At 48.6% G+C, this 17726-nt stretch overlaps 1 protein-coding gene across 7 annotated transcripts in view; it reads left to right on the top strand.

Moving 5' to 3' along the window:
* MSANTD3 (Myb/SANT DNA binding domain containing 3) overlaps nucleotides 1-17726 on the top strand; it is a 265161-nt gene that overhangs the window by 11025 nt on the left and 236410 nt on the right. For 2 of the 7 annotated variants that reach the window (XM_078687702.1, XM_078687696.1), the window contains exon 2: nucleotides 16664-16824. The exons of 4 other annotated variants lie outside the window; for them this stretch is intronic. The gene's annotated coding sequence lies outside the window, so the exon portion shown is untranslated. Of the gene's footprint in view, nucleotides 1-949; nucleotides 1031-16663; nucleotides 16825-17726 lie in introns of all 7 variants that reach the window. One more of the 7 variants, XM_078687698.1, reaches the window with a different exon arrangement.

Genomic DNA, 17726 nt, shown 5'->3' with positions numbered 1-17726 from the left:
AAAAAAAAGGACAATGTCGTCAGCATAGAGTTTGATATTTGTCATCCCTTGGACAGGGACCGTGTACGCCTTTTTCTGTCTAATTGCTATTGCTAGGGGCTCTATAAATAACGCAAATAAAATCGGAGAAAGAAGACACCCTTGTCTAGTGCCTCTGTTTATTTGACATGTTCCTATATTTACAGAATTGATTCAAATTTGCGCCTGTGAATTTGTGTAGAGTTGTCTTATTAGACGTATAAACTCCTCTGGGAAGCCAAATTTTCCCAAAATGAAAAAAGACAATCCCATGAGACTAGGTCAAATGCTTTTTCAGCGTCTTAAAACCAGACTTGGGCCTCAGTCTTATTTACGTTTAAAAAAAATCTAATGCTTCTGCAACAAAATTTGTATTGGTATGAAGCTGTCTTCCCGCTACAAAGCCGCATTGATCCATCCCGATAAGTGAACCTGCCATTCTGTTTAGTCCTATTAGTAAGGAGTTTTGTAAAAATGTTATAGTCAACATTTAGAAGGTTTATAGGCCTGTAGGAATTCACGTTCTCACTGTCTTTATCCTTCTTTAAAATGCTGACCACTACTGCTGTGCAAAAAGATAATGGAGGGTCACCCCCTTGTAGTAGATGGTTTGCAAGATTTAAAAATTCAATATTGAGAGTTGAGGTGAATCTCTTAAAATATTTTAGCAGGAAAGCCATCTTCCCTCGCAGCTTTACAGTTGGACAAAGAGCTTATGTATGACTAAGTCAAGTTCTACCTTTGTAAAATCTGCTATCAATTCCTCTAGAAAGTTCCTATTTAAAATGGGAATTGGTAAATTGTGCAAAAAACGCAAATGGATTCCAAGGGTGTATAGTAGTCGGATTGATAAATTCCCTTATAGTGCTTAAGGAAGACCTCTCCTATGTCCAACGTGCTAATTGAATGTGTTTTACTCGATTAATTCCAGATACTTTTAATCCTGTTTCTCTTTTGCCTGCCGGGCTAAAAGTTTCCCTGTGTATTCGCTATCTTCATAGACTGTCTGAAGGTAAGTTCTGCTTTCTATATCGTCTAGGCCATAGTAGAATTCTCTTACTTGTGTTTTAGCTTCTACCAGTTCCTGTTTGCTTTTCGGATCCCTGTTTCTGATGTATTCCTGATTCGCATGAGCAAGTCTTGTTTCAATCTTTAACCTTTCCTCTTTTTTTATCCCTTTGTTGCGGAATCTCCTGTGAGGTAATTATTCCTCTTAGTGTGGCCATAAATGCATCCCAGATTATATTGATTGGGGCGGAATCTTTGTTTCTATAAAAGAAGGCACTAATCTCATTATCTATCTCTGTGCACCACAGATCATTTGCTAAATTAAATTTATTAAAATGCCATCTTGTTGATGCACTTTCGTCCGTACTCCCTACAAGGACTTCCGTTTTGTTTAAGGTATGATTTGAAAAGGCATTTAAATATGTTCATATTTACTAACTACAAGATTGTGAGGTCAGAAAAAAATCTATTCTCGATGCTGAATCATATTTTGCGGAGTAACACGAATACTCACGTTTAGCTGGGATATTAACCGCTTCCGTGCGGCGCGAATTCCCCGCCCATGCTGACTCCGCCTTGCGCGGGCGGAGTCATGACGGAACGGTTCCGTCATGAGCACAGCTCAACCGACGCTCATGATGGAACCGTTCCGTCATGAGCATGGAAGGGGTTAATGCGCCAATTGTCAACAATATCTAGATCGAATTTGCAACTAGATAGGGCAATAGAGACTTGGGGTTTGTTTTGTTTTGTTTCCGGTCTGTCTTCGTTGAGTCAACTGAGGGATCCTGTAAAAAAATTAAAATCACCTCCCCATATGCTCTGACCAGGAATACCCGATAGAGCTTGTTTTAATTGTAAAATAGGTAGTGAGTCATCTATCACTGGTGCATACATTGTGGCTAATATAAGATCTAACTGATTTAGCTTTCTATGAACAAACGTCCATCTTCCACCTGAATCTGAGTGTGATGTTTTAACATGAAATTGGACATGCTTACCTAACAAAATCCCCCTACTCTGCGCAATCCCCGAAACAGATTAACAATGGAAACACGCCCAGTTCTTTAGAATTTTGCTAGCATCTGATAAACTTTGGAAATGCGTCTCTTGAAAAAATATAAAATCGGGATAATACCCTCTGAGCCAGCTCTCCACAGCGTAGGCTTTATGCCTGTTGTTTAGACCATTAGCATTGAGATAAAATTGTTAGTTTATTCCTATTCATCATTCAGTAGTGACTGGGATGTTTAAAGTGACTTGTGCTGACATGGAAGGGGGCCAGAGGTTTAATAGAATATTAATTATATAGCATATTGAACATACCACCCCAACCCTAGCTCTGACCCTATTAGAGATTTAGCATAGAATACATAAAGATCCTTCCTGTAAAATATCTTCCTGGAAGTTAGAAAACTAAGGTGCGAGTTGTGCAGATTGCGCATTGAGCAGCAGTTCTAGATGGCAGCTGAGACCTAACAGTACAATAGCATAGGTGTATAAGATACATTCTATAAAGAACATTTATCTGGCAACATAACATCCTAAAGAACCACTTCCAAGAAGATGGCCGCCTAATGTGCAAATTTGTCTTTTAAGCAGCAGATCATAATAGCAGCTAACATTAAAGTGCAAGGAAGTGTGTGTGTGTGTGTGTGTGTGTGTGTATGTGTATATATATATATGTATGTGTATGTATGTGTGTATATATATATATATATATATATATATATATATATATATATATATATATATATATATATATATATATATATATATATATATATATATATATATATACACACACACTATCTATCACAGCTCCAGTCTTTTCCAACCTATACCCAGCCGGGTCGGGGACAAAGACACAGCACTCCCGGGCTCAAGTTATACAGCGGAGGTATTTATTCAAGCAAACGCGTTTCGGGACAGCGTCCCTTCGTCAGTGGTTTAACAATGAATCATGCAGTTCCATGTTTTTAAATAAGACGCCAAAATTGGTCATAAACATCAAAAAACGGACTGATTTTTGTAACTATCTTTTTATTGCAGCAAAGTTAGTGGTACATTCAAATCACATGTGTCATTTCCACTGGTGATCATTCCCCTTATAGATTTTCAATATACGTGCTACACAGCTCTTTAGCTCACACCCCGGAGGTCGAGCAGCGCAATAGCAGATAAATACGTGTGTAGGGTGGAATAGCATGGATCAGTTGTTACCAGCTTTCTGGGAAATGACAGTGCTGCTTTCCGGTCCTCTCGCTCCCCCTCCTAAACGCGTTGCCCAGCAAAATCAGGAAGTCCTCTTCTACACGTATGAGCAAGAACTCCCCACCCCCCCACCCACCCTACTCCCCCAAACCCCTTCCCCTCCTCCAGAACTATCCCTCCTTCCCCCAACTCCGCCCCCCAGACGTGCCAGCTCATTACCAGTGCGAGATCACATTCATCCCGACCAATTCAGTCCCGAAGTAGGTCATCGGGAGCAATCAACAAACAACTCGTAGTCCTCACTCAGGAAGTAGGGGAACAAGGGAGGGAGCCTAGGTCGCTACCTCTCTGGGCAAGTGGTCCGCCGGGGCAGGGCTATGTGCCGGGGTGTCCTCCTCCTCCAGGCCCAAAAGTGTGAGGTCTAAGATCAGCCCATGCCCTGGCCCTCTCCAGCGCCGTGTCATTATCTGCTCTAAGCGCAGCCTGCATACTGAGTTCTCCTTCACACCGGGCCCATTTGAGCAGCTCAGCCTTCCACCTCTCCACCCCAGGGTCCCTATTCGCCTTCCATTGGGATGTTATGGCCCGCTTCGCCAGGAGCAGACCCAGGTCCAGGAACTTGCTAGTAATCTTGTTCTTTGATGTGTGTGGGAACCAGTGTAGGATGCAGTGTGCCATGGATAAATGCAAGTCCCTCTCCGTAACCTCCCTCAGGGTGTCCACTACCTCCCGCCAAAAGGAACCCAACTCTGGGCAGGACCAGAACATGTGCTGGAAATCAGCTAATGTCGCCGGGCATCGCGGACAGGCCGCCGGATGGGTTGGGAAGTATTTATGTAATTTGTCAGTGGGCCCTGTGCAGGACATAGAAGTGCATCAGCTGAAATCTAGCGTTGCGCGTTCCGCTTCGGGCCCGTGCCACAATGCCAGTCCACGCTTCGTCAGGGATCTCCACCGCCAGATCCGCTTCCCATTTCGTCTTCAGGGACAGCAGAGGAGCAACAGTCTCCGAGACCATGCGTCTGTATAGACACGTGACTGCCTTGACCGTCCCCGCCATCATCACCACGTACTGGCATCCCAGAGACAGTGGCGGCTCCGTCATACCCGTCTTCCAGTGCTTGCGGATTGCCGACGTTAGCGCCGCATGAAGGAGGAAGTCTGCCCCCCGACAGCTCAAAGCGGTCTCTCAGAAGGTCGAAAGGTAGCATCGCCCCGTCCTCATAGAGGTCCCCCATGGACTTGAGTCCCTGCTGTTCCCAATCCCCTAGCCCGTGCCACGAGCCCCCATGCGGCAGTGCCCCGCACAGCTGGAGCGGGATCTCAGGAGCGTACGACACCCCAATGCGGCCCCTTCGGCGGTATCTATTCCAGCAGTTCCGGGCCGTCGCAAATTCTTGAGTGAGATAGAAATCTCCCATCGGGAGCCCCCAGAACAATCCGGGATAACACCTGAACCGGTTCCCCGGATCCATCGCCCTCTCTCTTGGCTCGCGCGACCCATTGCGTCAGCCACTGCAGCTGAGCCGCCAGGTAGTACAGCTCGTAGTCTGGCACCGCTAGCCCACCCTCCTCTCTAGGGCGGAGAAGTGTGCTGTGCGCCACCCTGCGTCTGCCCGTCCCCCACAGAAAGCCGATTACCAACGATATTAACCGCCGGAAGTAGCTCGCCGGGATCCAGATCGGGAGGGTCCTAAAGAAATAAAGCAGCCGTGGCAGGGTCACCATCTTAAGAAGTGCCACTCTCCCCATGAGTGACAACGGGAGCGTGCTCCAAAACTCGAAGTTCTCTTTGGCGTGTCTAATTGCCGAACCTACGTTCCCCTCAAGAATATCCGCTTTGTCATGAAAGATCGAGGTCCCTAGGTAGCGCAGGCTCCTCTCCTCCCACGTCACCCCTTCCGAGGGCTGTGGGCATATTCTACGCGGGCGGGCTGGGAACAGGTATGACTTCGTCCAGTTTACTCGGAGACCTGACACCCTACTTAGTGATTGTAGGAGGGCCTTAGCGCCGCACAGAGAGTCAGCCGAGTCCGCCAGGAACATCAGCAGGTCATCTGCATACAAAGCTATGTGGTGTACCTGTCCATAAACATCTAGCCCCTGATATGTCCGACCCAGCCGGGCTCTCGCCGCGAGTGGTTCGACAGCTATGGCGAACAATAGGGGAGAAAGAGGGCATCCCTGACGGGTGCCCCTGCTCACTGCACACATCTCAGAGATGATTCTCCCAGTTCTGACCCTCGCCTTCGCATTTCGGTATAGCAGCGCCGTACAATCCACGAAGTCTTCGCCCAGACCCATCGTGCGCATAACATGGAAGAGATAAGGCCATTCCAGGCTGTCAAAGGCCTTTTCCATGTCTACTGCAAACACCGCCGCTTCATCTCCGTCATAGGTGTCAGCCTCCAACACGTGTAGGAGTCGTCGCACGTTAAGCGCCGTGTTACGGGCCGGGATGAAGCCGGACTGGTCCGCGTGGATCAACGTGGCCATGTGGGGGAGCAGACGCGTTGCTAAGATCTTACTCAAGATCTTGTAGTCTAGGTTGAGCATGGACAACGGGCGATATGCTGTCCTGTCCCACGGCTGCTTGCCCGGTTTCAGTAGAGGGACTATGAGCGCTTCGCCAGCGGACGTCGGAAGGCTGCCCAGCCGCTTCGCCTCATTGTAGACCCGCGTCAGTGTGGGTGCCAGGAGGTCGATATACGTGAGATAAAATTCCGTTGGGAGTCCGTCTGAGCCCGGCGTCTTGTTCCTCGCCATACCCTTGATGGCGACCTTCACCTCTCTCTCCTCAATTTTGCCCCCGAGCAGCTTCGCGCCCTCCCTGCCCAACTCGGGCAAGTCCAGGCCTTCCACGAAACCCTGGAATTCATCCGCCGACGGCAGGATACTGCTGCGGTAGAGCTCCGTGTACTAATCATAGAATACCTCATTAATCCCCCCCTGGTCAAACCGTGCCACTCCCGAGTGGTCCCTGAGCTCAAGAATGACCGAGCTCCGGCGAGCTGGATTGGCCAGCCAGGCCAAAAGAGCTCCCGACTTGTCGCGCTCCGAGTGCGCGCCTGTGAGGTAGGCCTTGTAGTCGAAGCACCTGAGGCGCTCCACTGTCGCCGCCACTACTTCCCGCGCCTCAAGTAGTGCCTCATGTGTGTCTGGCCGCTCAGGCCTCGCTCTTTCTAGCTCTCGCAATTTCACGTCCGCCTTCGTGATGTCTGCTAACAACGTCCTCCTAACTCCCGACGCCGCCGCAATGCATTGACCCCTCACCACCGTCTTGAAGGCGTCCCACTCTATCGTGGCCGAGCCCGCTGTGCCCGCATTGATCTGAAAGTATTCCTCGATGTTCGAGGCTATTGTTGTGCGGAAGAGTTGGTCGTCCAGTGCCTCCGGGCGCAGCTTCCAGGCAGGGATTCGCGGGCGGTACCGCGACCAGCTCAACTGCAAAAGTAGCGGGTTATGATCCGAGATCGTGCGCGTGAGGTACTCACTGTGGCACACCTCTGCATGCACGCCCTGAGAGCACAGGAAGGCATCGATGCGAACGTGTAGCTCATGGAGAGCGGAGAAAAACGAGTAGTCCCTGTCCGATGGATGGTTAGCCCTCCAAGAGTCGACCAAGCCCCATTGGCGCTGCCAAGCAGTGCGCGCAAGTGCTAGTTTGCCAGCTGGTGCATTGGGTAGGGGGGGTGCGACCTGTCCAGGGTGGTGTCAGTGACGCTAATAAAGTCCCCTCCAAGGAGCAAGGGCTCCACCAGAAACGGGGCCAGCTTGCTGGACAACAAGGAGAGAAATGCAGGTTGGTTTACGTTCGGGGCGTACAGACAGCCCAAAGTAAGGTCCCTCCCATCTAGTTTGCCCCTCACCACGACATACCTCCCCTCTGGGTCAATTAGGTGCTGTGTACATTGGAAAGGAACCCCCGCCCGTATCCAGATGGCCACCCCCCTGGCATATGCGGAGTATCCAGTGTGGTAGACCTGCCCCCTCCACCTCCTTTGTAGCGCCTTTCCCTCCTTAGCTAGTAGATTTGTTTCCTGGAGGAAGGCGAAGTGAATACCCCGCCTGACTAAATAGGAGTGGATCTTGTTGCGCCTCTGCATTGTGTGCATCCCCCTTACATTCCACGTGAGACATTTGTAGCCTAGGTCGGGTCCCATTGTAGAGCCCATCGCGCTTCATCCAATCTCTCAGCAATTCCCCTGGCACGCCCGGGTCCCCCCCCCAACCTGAACAATTAAACTTCCCCAACTCCCACACCCCAGGACAGACAACCAATGTGGAAACCCCATCCAAACTCAAGTCGAAAGTGTGCTTCAATAGAATAGGGCTAGGGGGGCCAGTACGCCGACCCGAACAGGTCCGCAACCCCCCGCTCCCGCCCCACCCCCCCTCGGAACCTTCAGGAGAAGCCCCTCGGCCCTTCTCCCCCCCCCCACAGCCCAGTAATAATTTTTGGGAGGCCCCCATGTCTCTCCGCACAGCATCCGAAAGCAGCCTCAGACCGCACCCAGTACCTTACAAATAAGTCCAGTGTCTCGCTGTCCGCCTCAGCCAAGAACTCCGTCTGCTGTTTGGGGAGTCACCACCGGCAGATCCGTCTCAGAGAGATCATGCTCACTACTGGAGGCAGGACTGGGAGCACTGACCCTCGACTGCTCCGACGCGCTACCGGATGGGCTGGCGTCTCCCTGGCTGATGGCCACCACCGCCAGGACTGCCTCAGCTCTCTCCTGCTGCCATCTCGTCGGGGAACCAGTCCCCCGCGTCGGTGTCGTCTGAGCAGAATGTCCTCTAGGCGAGGTCCCTGGAGGGGCGCCTGCACCCGACTCCCCCCTGGCATCCAACCAGCTCCAGGCCTCCTGCGGTGTGAGGAAGAAGTGTGAGCGTCCTCCAGCGATAATCCTCAGTCGAGCCGGGAACAACATAGCATAGGGCAACTGTAGCGACCTCAACTTTCGCTTGACCGCCAGGAAAGACGCCCGTTGCTTTTGCACGTCTCTGGTGAAGTCCGGGAAGACCATGACCCTGCTGTTATCAATTCTTAGGTCTGGCAGGTCTCTGACTCTTCGGAGGATGTGATCTCTATCTCGGAAGTGCAAGAGGCGCATCACTATCGGCCGCGGCGGTCCTCCCGGCTTGGGGGGGTGCGCCGGGACTCTGTGGGCCCGCTCCAGAGCAAAGAATGGGGAGAGTCCCTCAGGAGCCACCGCAGTCCGCAGCCAATCTTCCAGGTAAGTGACCGCATCCTGGCCCTCCACTTTTTCTGGGACCCCCACGAGGCGGAGGTTGTTGCGTCTGGAGCGTCCTTCGCTGTCTTCGGCCCTGAGCTCCAGCACCTGGACCTTCTGCGCCACCTCTGCCAATGATGCTCTCAGAGTCTCCACGTCCCCGGGCCGATCTTTCAGGGTTGCCTCCGAGGTCGCCACTCGCTCCTTCAGCTTCTTGTGGTCGTCCTTCAATAGGGTCAGGTCGGATCCGATGGTGTCCATCCGCTTTTCAAGAGCTTCCCGAGACGCCATTATCGCCTGCATGATGTCGCCCAGTGATGGATCTCGTGGGCAGGGCGAGCTTCCCGCTCCAGACATCGACGCATCCTCCTCTATGAGATGGCCCGGGTCGTCCAGCTTCAAGGCGTCAAAGCCCTTCTTTCTGCTGCCCCGCGTCATATTGCCGGGCTGCAAGGCGTACGTGCCCCCGCTGTGGCCACCAGTGAGTCAGGTCGCACCCGGGTGTTTCTCCATTCCCGTTCCAGTCACTCAGCACTGCTGCGTTTCTTCTTCCTCGTCAGATGGGGCCCAATACAGGGAGCAAGTCCCCTCCACCAGGCCGGCAGGGCACCAGGGCCCTCGCTCCAGGTACGTCAGGACAGGCAGTGTCAGTCCTCCAGGGTGCCGCAGGGTGGTTTTGCGCCCCCAAGCGCCAGGTCCCGGTCAGTTTCCAGCGCGGAGGCGTACCTGGCCAAGATTCAGAGCCTCACCACCAATAGTCCAGGCGTCGCCACAGAGGCCCCCAGCCAGGCAAGGTGCTAGTCTATTCCTCCCCGACCTCTCCTTCGCCACTCAGCCCCGCTGCACCTCCGGGCCTCTGTCAGGTGAGGTCTCAGTACCTCGGTCGACATAGGGAGCAAGACTCCCTCCGCTAGGACGGCGGGGTAACGGGACCCCCGCTCCAGTCGCCCGATGTGTCCAGAGGAGCTCAGGAGTCCCGCTTCCACCTACATCGGCGCCTTAGCCACGCCCCCGAAAAACGGACTGATGCGTCCACAATAACATAGCGCCATCTTAGATTGGTTTCGATCTGTGTTTTCCACATAATACATCACAATGTATGATTATATTTAAACATTTCACCGTGTATCGGCCAATGCGACTAAGTTCATCATCGCAGAGAAACTCGTTATTATGTTATTGTATATACATAAGGGAGTGTGCTCCTTTTGATAGGGATTGGTAGTGTGTGTTATTTTATGGTCATAATGACCATCATGGCCAATCGACCATGAGATACCTTGAGCTGAAGTTTACTTCAGTTTTAATCTTGCCGGGGGAGATCAGTGAATCACAAGTCAACTACTTAGACCTACAGGTATCTATAAAAGGTGGGAAAATCTCAACTTCCCTCTATCGGAAACCAACAGCTGGGAATAGTGTCCTGTTTGCTACCAGTAGTCACCCACGCAAACTGATCAATAGCATCCCTTATGGGGAGTTTCTCAGATTGAAACGGAACTGTACCCATGAGGAAGACTTTGATCTAGCAGTCAGAGAAAGTATGGACAGATTTGAAGAAAGGGGTTATAAACCAAAACTCTTACTTGATACCTTAAAACGCGTAAAGGCTCTGCCACGCAATGTATTGTTCGAAAAGAAAGAGAGACCTAAAGTAGAAGGGAAATTTCGCATAGTGACCACTTACTCGGCGAATTCCTTTAAACTCAGGACAATCATGGCCAAACATTGGCATATCCTAATAACAGATCACATTGTGGGGTCAGACATACCTGTCACCCCACAATTTACTTTTAGGAAGGCAAGATCCTTAAGGGATCATATGGTTCATAGCCATCTAGAACCCATACGGAACATCAAAGGTACGCTGAAGGAGGCAAAGGGCTTTTTCCCGTGTGGGAAGTGCAAAGCTTGCGCCTTCAGCAAACGCACATTCACTTATCAAGTGAGAGGTTGTCAAGGTGAAAGGAAGATTAACAAATTCATGACTTGTCATACGGATCATGTGGTTTACTGTTTACAGTGCCCCTGCCAATTGAAATATATTGGTAGCACAATCAATTCTGTAAAACTAAGAATTTTAGAACACATGAGAGCGATCATGAATAAGGATTTCACCTACCCTGTCGCTAGGCACTTTGCGATCAAACATAACAGCAACAGAGACCTACTTAGGTTCTACTGTGTAGACTGTGTCCCGGAAAATCTAAGGGGAGGGAATAGACTTCAGACCCTTAGGAGACTTGAATCGCGTTACATTATTGATTTAGAAACGAAGGCACCAGGGGGTCTGAATATGGGAGAAGAGATGGCAACTCACCTTGGATAACATGATACATGGATATCACAAGCTCATGAAAGTTATGATACATTTTGGAATGTAACAACTGTTTGAAATGTTATGAATTGGAATTACAAGGATGAAAAATGACTGTATATATATGAAGGATTGAATAGATGTGGTGGATGATGGGTTATATAATTATGAGGTTTTTAACATGCAGCGGCTTGATTTAGAATCATTGGTCTGGGAGATGCTCTTGGAAAGGGATGAAGAAGTGTGAACTTACGCAGCCATGATGGCTGCCATTGCCGATACACGGCAAGATTAAAACTGAAGTAAACTTCAGCTCAAGGTATCTCGTGGTCGATTGGCCAGGATTGTCATTATGACCATAAAATAACACACACTACCAATCCCTATCAAAAGAGCACACTCCCTTATGTATATACAATAACATAATAACGAGTTTCTCTGCGATGATGAACTTAGTCGCAATGGCCGATACATGGCGAAATGTTTAAATATAATCATACATTGTGATGTATTATGTGGAAAACATAGATCGAAACCAATCTAAGATGGCGCTATGTTATTGTGGACGCATCAGTCCGTTTTTCGATGTTTATGACCAATTTTGGCGTCTTATTTAAAAACATGGAACTGCATGATTCACTGTTAAACCACTGACGAAGGGACGCTGTCCCGAAACGCGTTTGCTTGAATAAATACCTCCGCTGTATAACTTGAGCCCGGGAGTGCTGTGTCTTTGTCCCTGACCCGGCTGGGTATAGGTTGGAAAAGACTGGAGCTGTGATTTTGAAACGCGATGCACCGACGTGTTTTTTCGGCACCCGACACAGAGTGACCCTCGAAAACGGTGTAAACTGGAGCCATTATATATATATATATAGATAGATAGATAGATAGATGGATAGATATATCTTAAAGAAAACAAAGTGCCCAGTGTTCATTCTCCACCTAAAGTGCATAATGTGATTCAGTGAAATTCACCTGTATATTGACAATTTCTCTGCCAAGTCTACTTAAATTCTGAAAAATATGAAACTTCGCCTAAGAACTCTTTTTTTCTGAATGCTTCACCCCACCACCTCCCTACCCCCCCCCCCCCCCGAAGGAGGAAACCCCCCCCTTTCCCCCTCCTCCTCCCTCTTTTTGCTGGATGCCATCTTGTTGCATCCTTTTGCGTCTCCTGATTCACCTTGTACCCGCCCTAAAGTTCCCTCATCTAAGAGATCTCATATCACATCATATTATAATCCAAAGCCAATTTATGACTACAGTGTCCCTTTCTCTTACGCAGCACATAGATCTTCCAAAAATGTCTGGGCCTCTGATGTGTCCGTGAAGATAAAAAATGTTCCTTTAGCCAGGACTTTTAGTTTAGATTGTTGAACAATTGATGCTTGTGCTCCTTTAGCCTTAAAGGAGTCAATCATTTTAATAAAATCCTTTCGTCTATGTGCTGAGGCTGCAAACATGTCTGAAAATATTCTAAAGTTTTGGATTGCGGGTGTTGAGAATGATCTCTTGGCTATTGCTGTATTTAAGATTTTTTCCTTAATTCTGTAGTCTGAGAAGTTCATTAAAATCGTACGTGGATATTTGGCATTCTGATTCTTCTGTGCAGGAACTATATGTGCTCTGGTGACTGGAAGATCTCCTTGTAGCTCTGGTATTACCTTTCTTAAAAGTGACTGATACCCAGTGCTTAATTTGTGCTGGTGCTTGCCGGTGCTTAGTGGCAACATTGTTCATTTGCTGCCCAGGCCCGAGACAGCAAATGTTGTAATTAACTGAGCGGTGCGAGCGGGCGGAAGTTTTGTTTGTAAGTTTCGTTTTTGAAGCCCCCACTCCTCCTCACACCGCCGCCTGTGCCTCTCATTATGAGGCCCTGCTGTGACTGTCCGGACGAGGCTGCTTAGAGGCTCATCGGGGTGGCTCTGAGACTCCCACTCTGGAGACCGAGGGGCTCCTGTCCCTGGACTTGCTGCAGCAGCTACTATCATGCTGCAGTACAAAGGCAAGTAAAACAGACGGTTTTGAGGACAGTGACACACACGAACAGCGCTGGTGAAATACGAAGGGCCAGCCAGCATCCACGCTGCCAAACAGTCTGCCACCCTTCAAAGGGGTTTTCTCCCAGTAGGATGCCAGCCACATCCATGTGGAATAGCTGGCACAGGAACAAAGCTTGGCCCCGGAAGACTCTGATCCATCGAGGTCAGGTGAGTTTAAATAATCTTAGATTTAATTTTTTTTATTGTATATAGTGTGAAGTGAACGCATGAGCCAAGCAGTTCACAACTCCTGCTGGTTTTATCAACAACCTTGTGGCGTGTTCTATTTTCTTTTGATTGCTGAAGTGCTTCCATGTCCGTCCATTAAGCAGTTCAGCAATCACAAGACAATAGAATAGGCCAGTAGGAGCTGGGAACTGCTTGGCTCATGCGTGATCGGTGCAGCAGGCACAGCCTCTTGCTGACTTCACTATGCTGGCGCAGCACAGCACTGGATGCTGACACTGCTAGGAGTGCATTCCGTGGGGGCTTCTTAGGTGCACATAATCAGGACACTTCTTCGCTTTTCTTCCAGAGTTGAGTGAAGGGGCTTCTACGTGCAGACTATTTCGGTGCCCTCCAGAACACCAGGCAGCTGCATTTTAAAAGCAAGACTGAGTAATTATGATCATTTATTTGCAGGCAACTCAGAGCGTGTGCGCTGGAACCTCTCACATCCTGTTGGGACAGTCAGGCCTCACAGTTCCCTTCCATTTCTGGTACTATGCAGCAGTTGTAACCCTATGAGCGCTGGCACATTCTGAGTGTGTATGAATACAAGTATTGGGGAGTGTGGAGCCTTAACCTGGTTGGGAAGTTGGTGCCCGTGACCGTGACGGAAAGGCATATTAAATATGCTGTCTCAGCGCTTGATTTGAACTGGCTGATGCAGGTGGGGCCCACCAGCACCTATTTTTTGGGACTGTTAACAATTTTTCTTAATCAGACTTTCACCCAAAGCAGAGAGATAAAAACATAAAAAGAGGAAAGAAAGTGGAAGAGAAACATGAAAAAACAGTGACTTAAAAAGAAAGCAGTAACAAAAAAAGAACATGCATGAGTTAAGGGAAAGGGGTGACCAGTGTTGGATGAAATAGGCATGATGTGTAATCAAGAATACGTAACATTGCTATGCGGCATCCCCAATTTTCATACATCCACCTACAGGATTAGAGCAAAACTTTGTGCACCAGCACTTACTGTTTTACAAATTAAGCACTGCGGCAAACTGCATCACATATCACTTTCGCGCGCCCAGGAGTGGGGGGTCGGTGGGCGAGGCTGTGACTAGGAGTTACTGTGTCTGTGAGAGGTGTTCCGCCCTGGGGAGCTGACCAGACCGACAGCATCAGCGCCGTCAGGCATGTGGTCCGGATGAGTTTATTTTGTTGCTCTGCAGGAGGTGTGTGTCACACCGGTAGCTGCAGGAAGCAGAGCATGTCTGCACTATGAAGCAGGAGCGTGAAACCACCACAGGCCTGCACTGTGCGTGTTCCTGGTCAAAGCTCTGAGCTACAGTCGCTAAAACACATCATCATCTCTTATCCACATGCAAAATGCTCTCAGGTACGTGCATCTCTCGCAGACCAGTGAACAGCAGCTTCATGCATTGAACACATGCAAAGCTCCGAACAACGTGCTCTAAGGCTGCCTCCCCCAACACATATGCTTTGGAAGGTGGTTTGCACTATTTTGAATCTGGAGGCCTAGCCACAATGTTTTCCTGGATGTCTTTTAAAATGATGACTGAAAGACGCTGTGAAAAGGTGAAAAGGGAGTGCCTCACACAAGAAGGGAGGAAAGGGAGCTCAGGTCCTCCAAGCACAATGTTACTAAGTGCAATGTCACATTTTTAAAGCTATATTATAGACTGATAATAACACTAATAGTCAAACTAAACGGCATATGTTTAATTATTTGAATTTGGATTTGCACTGCTCTCATTGCTTTTTCTAATGTTCTTGTTCAATCACTTTCCACTTCCTTCCTCCTCCGTCTCTAGCGCGTGGACGCACACTTTTTGTTAATCGAATACTTTCTGTATTTAATTATTTTTTGGTTCTTCCATCTATGTCATTTTCTAAGCAATTCAGATGTGCATGTTGATTTGTTGAACCCTGCTCATGCTTGCAATCATTGGCCGCTTGCCGCCCACAAAGCTGAGAACACCAATACTCCACTTGACTTCATTCAGTTAACTGCAACATACTTGGCTTTCCACGTCATATAGGACAAAAGACCAGCTGACTAGAATGGTCTTAAATTGAGGTGCGAACCCATGGGGAACCATAGTGTTTATTGAGCAGCGAGCTGCTCAACGGAGATCCACATGAAGTGCTGACATTCTGTGAAACAAGGGAGATAGACCTTCCAAGTGGGGATGGCATGCAATCCTGACCTAAAAAAGTAAAAATACATCTCCTTTTCAACATTGGCTCTCTTACATTCCTTTTGGGATAGGGACTGTAGAACACCCAATACTTGCTACTGTCATGCTGCTTCCCTTCAGCCACCATCTTGCATGGAAGCTCCCATATTGCAACTGTCCAAGGTAGACTAAATTAACCTTTGCCACCATGTGCTAGTATTCTAGTACTTGAGAGTCAGCAGTACCAGTTGAGGATGTGGGTGACGTAACTAGAGTAAGTGGGTGGAGCCACTACTAGAAGAGGGTGGGGCCACGGGAAGTGGGTGTGGCCACTTAAAAAAAATTTGAGCACCTGCACTTCATATTTTACAAATTAAGCACTGCTGATACCACTTTACCATATCGGTATTTTCCATGCCTTCCGGAATTCCTACCAAACGCAGATTATATCGTCTCTTATAGTTTTCAAGATCCTGAAGTTTCAGTTCCATCTGGTGTTTGGTTTTATTAAAAGCATGGAGATCTTTTTGCATAGCTGCGATATTGTCTTATAGGTCTGAGATTCTATAATCTTTTTCGGGATATTAAATAAGTTTGCCTCAAGCTTAGACGGTCTCTCGTGCACCTGTAAGATTTCGACTGCTTGGGATGCTTTAAAGTCTCTTAATTCTTGTAGGATGATTGTACGCATGTTTTTATCAAAGCATTTCCTTTAGGTTCCTCGCCTGCAATTGGTAAGAATAAATCTGATTCGGAAGAAGACTCAGACACTGGCGCTTCTGTCCTGGATTGAATATCGCTTATTGCCCCTTGGGTCGATTGTGGAAATGTTTGATCTTCTTGAATAGAAGGGGGTTAGTAAAGGTCGTTTCCAGAGAGACTGACTCAGGGTGCGAATCCGAATAAGGCTGTAGATGGGTTACCTGAACAAGCAGAGCAGGCTGGAGTGGATGGTCTTTGTAGTGTCTGCTGGTCTGGGTGGTCTAATTGGGAATCGAGTCTTGGGCTCTCAGTGCTAGAGTGTAGCGGTTTTTTTTTACTTGCTCTGTGCGGATAGATGCTTACTAAAGAGAGGATATTGCTTGGGTCTGGCCAGGTTATCATCTACCCTATTAGCTCCATCACCTACTCCGCAGTCTCCACCTGTAGCTAGAGCACTTAGGGCACTTAGGTCTGCTGAGTGTTCAAATGGATTTTCATCCTAATCTGAGGGTTCGTTAACCGTATTCTGCTCAGACTGTTTATCTTTCAGCCAGATCCTTTGCTCTTAGCTCCATTCTCTGCTGAGCATTTCTTTGCCCCCTCCGCATTCCTCTGGGGGCAGGTGAAGGAGTTTGCGCTGTTTGCCCTGACCACTCTAGGGCTTCTTTTCCCCATACCTGCTTTGTTCTGTTTACCATGCATTTCCACGTCTTTTCCTTTTCCTATTTTCCTTACTTCCCCCCTTCTTTCTTCACAGGAGTTTGCTGCTGATGCTACTGATGTTAACACCAGCTCCCACAGGGGGAACTGAGGGACCAAGTAGAACAGACCGGTCGAGAGAATAGCGTTACTCAAGAGGCAGACAAGCGCCAAAAAAAGGAACGCAATATATCCGGAATATATCCTCCAGTGCACAGGGTAAGGGTAAATGTGATTAAAAAAAAAAAACAAGGTTGGAAGATTTTTCACCGCCTCGTCTCTTTCGCTCCGCTCCACTCTTTCCCTCGTCACCGCCTGTTATGCTCCCCAGCCCCTACCACTATCAAATGATGCTGTAAGTGGTATACTCACTGATCCAAAAAACTCAACTACCCTTCTAAAAAGCCAAGAACGTACAGAAATGAAGACCGTGTGTGCGGAAATAAAGACTGTGCACAGCAGGCTTTCCTTAAAGCTGCATGAAGGCAGGGCAAGCAATGAGCAGTGGAGATGTAGTGCAGTCTTTCCTTCTTTTATTTTACAACGCAGGAGATGGGGACCAGTCTTTTTATAATTTATTTTTAAAAAAATCGTATTGAGTCTTTCTAAATCGGCGGGTAAGAGCCTTTCAGCACGCAATACTCCTACAGTTGCAGGCAGCAGGCTCGTGCCAATTTATTCTTTAATCGCTGCGCAGCATAAGCGTACAGATGGACAGGCTGGAGAGTACAGCCGTCACAAACGTCTTGAGGGCGTTTTTGATGTGTGTTTGGTGTTTTGGCGCTTCGGGCGTTGGCGCCTCTGGGGAAGGCGGGTAGGACAGCAGGAACCTTCAAAAAGTAAGGCGTACTGGTGCGTTCGCTGAATTACCACAACTTGCAACTGCCCCTGCAACTGCAGCTGCCATGCCTCTCCCTTTCACATCTCAGCGGATCCTTATTCGCTCCGTCTCTTTCTCACAGGTCCCGCTTTCGCCGTTCTTGCTGCTCCCGCAGCTCTCACCAACTTCGCTGCTCGTTCGCCTTAATCGCCTTATAGACTTTCAGGCACATTAGACCCCTGCATGCCCTCACCAGGTCCTCTTTGGTGTTCTCTTTGGTTTACTTGCTCATAAACACAGT

This window comes from Lissotriton helveticus, chromosome 4_1, assembly GCF_964261635.1.
Source record: "Lissotriton helveticus chromosome 4_1, aLisHel1.1, whole genome shotgun sequence".
Classification (NCBI taxonomy): Eukaryota; Metazoa; Chordata; class Amphibia; order Caudata; family Salamandridae; genus Lissotriton; species Lissotriton helveticus.
This window is presented reverse-complemented; position numbering and strand designations above follow the sequence as displayed.